The 4,008-nt window shown below is 39.8% G+C and overlaps 1 non-coding gene across 1 annotated transcript; it reads right to left on the bottom strand.

The window, feature by feature from the left end:
• Nucleotides 1-1,106: 1,106 nt before the first annotated feature.
• LOC118574888 lies at nt 1,107-1,168 on the bottom strand. Its single transcript, XR_004943770.1, has one exon. It is a non-coding gene; the product is annotated as a U7 small nuclear RNA (small nuclear RNA).
• Between the last annotated feature and the right edge of the window lie 2,840 nt (nt 1,169-4,008).

Raw genomic sequence — 4,008 nt, forward strand, 5'->3', positions numbered from 1 at the left:
ATCAGGAAAAGTCCTGGTCCCACTGCCAGGGGACCCACAAACAGATCAAGCCACAGAATTGTCACCCACATTCAGAAGACCTAGTTTGGTCCCATGCAGGTTCCCTAGCAGTCAGTCCAGAGTCTGAGCTCCCACTAGCTTGGGTCAGCTGTCTCTGTGGTGTTTCACATCATGATCTTGACCCTCTTTGCTCTTGTAGTCCCTCCTCCAAGAAATATCTTGACAGAGTGGGCCAGTATGGGGTTAGGGAGAAACCTGGTGCTGGGGAAATCCCCAGAACGCACAAGAATATTGCTGGCTAAGACTCCTAGCAATGATGGAGAGGGTGCCTGAACTAGCAGTCCCCTGTACTCAGATTGGTGACTACCCTTATTGTCATCATGGAACCTACATCCTGTTACTGATGGAAGCAGATGCAGAGACCCACAGCCAAGCACTTGGCTGAGCTCCATGAGGTTAGTTTTAAAGAAAATATTAACATTCAAATAAATTTGACACAGTTGCACAGGTCTTTTGTTTCAACACTTAAGCAGCTAAGATAGCAGGATTGTAAATTCAAGGGAAGTCTGAGCTGTATAGTGATGCCATATTTCAAAACAATAAGAACAAAAATATTTTAATGAGCCAACTTTGAGTGAATCAGATTACTTACCATAATGTGAAGGTGGCCTCACTGAAGATTAGTCAAAGGCCTTAAGATCAAGCACAGATGTTATAAGATTTTTTTTCTCTTGGGGGACTAGGCAACATCTACCTGCCTCTCATAAGGTCCCAATGACAAACCAAAATGCAATTCCATCAAAGTTAACCCTGGGCAAACAATGGCTTTATTAGGTTTATTTAAGATAAATGGGTGAGAGAGAGGTAACAGGCAGGAGTGTGGGTGGCCTTAAAGCAGCCACACCATAAGGTCTGTACCCGGTATGGCTGTGTAGATGGAGTTCCTTTCCCCTAATCTTCTTTTATGTACTTTAGCTCCCTCTCTAAGACATTGAGGCCATGTGCAATTAGGGTAAAATTGCATGTAACAGGTTTGGAGGTATGGCTGGATACTCAAATGAGGGTCCCATAGCCCTCTATGTTCCCTTCTTCTTCTTTTTTTTAATAGGGGTTTTCCAATGGAAGCCAGAAAACCTGCTAGACAAATTCTAAAAGAGCTGTAACACTTGTTCCCTTCTTCTATGAGGGTATATCAACAGTCAACAAGCTGAGATATGATGATCTTTTCTTTGCAAGTAGGCACAACTGAATTCATAAAGGTGGTTTGGCTCAGAGGATAGTCCTATACAAAACTGACATGTGTATTTGTGACTAGAGAGCCGCTTGCTCTGTCAAGTTGGTGATGAGATCAAAAAATTCTGGATGTCCTCTTATTCAGACTTTATCGAGTTGATGTCATGTACAGTACTCATTTCATCTGTTCATTCAATCTCCAGGAGAGTCAGCCTAAGATAGGAAGAGAAACTTCTTTGGGCCATCAGCAAATTGGTGGTGTAACCAGGTACAACACTCAGATTTCCTGACAATAATCATGAAAGAGAAGAAAGGAAGAAATCAGATTGTTTGATAAGAGAAGTCTGGATTCCTAGTGTGTGTTTTTCCTGTGCGCCATTTGCTGAATAATTGTCCAAAAGTAAAGGGTTCCTCAGTACTAAATCACAAATTTGAAAATTATCAATAGAGATGAGGGTTTTGTTAGAAAGTAAATTAGCTCTCTGATAGACTTCTCCAGGGTCAAGACTCCTTTGCACTTAGTCCAACCTCCATGGCCAAAGTATTTGTGTTTATTAAAATAAAAGCTCATTGTGCTTGAACAGGACCAGATTTTCCTGTTTCTCTTCCATATTGGTTCAGGAATTTTCTTATTTCTCATGAGTAAACTAGATTAATCAGTTAAAAATGGCATGTGTTTGTTTGTGGTAACTTAACTCTGACAGCTTCACTAGAGCTTCCATGAAGTTGTGATATTTTCTACGAATATACGTTTTTACAATATTGGAAATTCATAATTACCCTTGAATGTATCCAAATCAATCTGTAAAAGTCACTAACTTTCTTTACATTCAGTATAATTATGTAATGCCCATGTTTTCCATTTAGGATTTATTATTGTAAATCCCTTGTAAATGTCACTGAAAGTCAGGTGGTAGTGGCGCACACCTTTTAATCCCAGTACTTGGGAGGCAGAGGCAGGCAGATCTTTGTGAATTTGAGGCCAGCCTGGCCTACAGAGCGAGATCCAGGAAAGGCACAAAGCTACACAGAAAAAAACAAAACAAAACAAAAAGTCACTGAAAGTGTTAGTATTTATATAGAATTAAATACTAGAGTTTTCTGTATTTAATTTCTGTTACTGTTGATGAAAATGCATTTCATAATAAATTGTAATATTGAAAACAGCAATCTACTGAAAAATTGCATATATTGTTACCAATGTGGGGGGCTTTCAGTAGATAACTTTGCATAGAGTCTCTGGGATCACTAAGATTCATCCTCTTAGCAAAGCATCTCTCAGAGCCAGAAAAAAAAGAGTAACTGCTCAGCTCCTCCCATTTGGAGCACAGCATAGCTCTGACTTTAAAGACTCCCTGTTTCCACCCTCTCATATGACAGACAGTAGATACAATGTAGAATAGAAGTTTTGGCCGTGAAACGCCAGCTTTTCCCTTGCAGTATTTTTTTCTTTTCTTTTCTTTTTTTTTTTTCTGAGAAGTATTTTTTCTTAACAGAGATTGAAAACTGCTAAAAGTTGCTTCTGTGATCATGATATCCTCTTTTAATTTTATATACTTTCCACAACTGATTGGATGAATGAATGGTTTAGATCTATTCATTCAATTATTTACTTACTGAGCAGTGTACTGAATTTTTAGAGTGATTGTTTATATTATTATTATTAAAAACAGATTATCCTCTCATACAATATATCATGACCACAGTTTCCTCTCCCTCCACTACTCCCAGCTCTCGTCACCTCCCCTCTCTCCTCCATATTCACTTCCCCTCTGTTTCCTATTTAGAAAGTTGCAGGTCTCCAAGGAATGACAGCAAGACAGGACAAAACAAGATACAATAAGACAAGGCAAAAGCCCTACTATCAAGGCTGGAGATAGCAACCCAAGAGGAGAAAAAGAGTTTCAAGAGCAGGCAAAATGTCAGAGATACACCTGCTCCCACAAGAACACCAAGCTAACAGCCATAACATCTATACAGAGGACCTAGTGCAAGGCCCCATGCTTGCCATTTTAGTCTTTGTGAGTCTATGTGAGCCCTGCTTAGTTGATCTGGTGGGCCATATTTTCCTGGTGTCCTCCATCCCCTCTAACTCCTAAAATCTTTCCTTCTGTCTTCCATGGGGTTTCTCATTCTCTGAGGGGAGGGACCCAATGGAGACCTCGAATTTAGACTCTGTCTCCATATAATGTATGGCTGTCACTCTCTGCACTCACTCCCATTTGCTACCAGAGGAAGCCTTTCTAATGATGACTGGACAAGGAGACAATCTATGAGTATAGTAGAAAATCATTAGGAATCATTTCACTGATTTTCTTTGCCAGTCATGTTAGGTTCTACCCTAGGTCTCTGAGGTATTCAGTCTCTGGTTCCTGGCCATCCAGGCAGAGTAGAGCATGGGCTCCTTCTCATGGGGTTGGCTCTTTGGTAGGGAGAGTCTTTCCTGCTTTTGTCATGCCTTCTTGACCTACAAAGGTAATACAGGTTGGTGACAAAAATGAAAACCATGTAAACGAATATAGCATGAAAGGAAGATTCCTTCCCACTTCAAGCCACTAATCTCATGCCTTCATTGCCACAATAAAAAACTTTCTTCTGCATCATTTTACATACACAGATACATACATGTATTTTCGTACATGTGTACTCTTACTGAAAATAGATTGTAGTGCTACAGACAATTTCATTTGTCTTCCTCCAGTTTATCCTCACATACTTCCTGTTTCAACATCTATAATCCTGATATTTGGGTGACTTTTTATAGATATTGCTGAA

Source organism: Onychomys torridus, chromosome X, assembly GCF_903995425.1.
Source record: "Onychomys torridus chromosome X, mOncTor1.1, whole genome shotgun sequence".
In the NCBI taxonomy this organism is placed as follows: domain Eukaryota; kingdom Metazoa; phylum Chordata; class Mammalia; order Rodentia; family Cricetidae; genus Onychomys; species Onychomys torridus.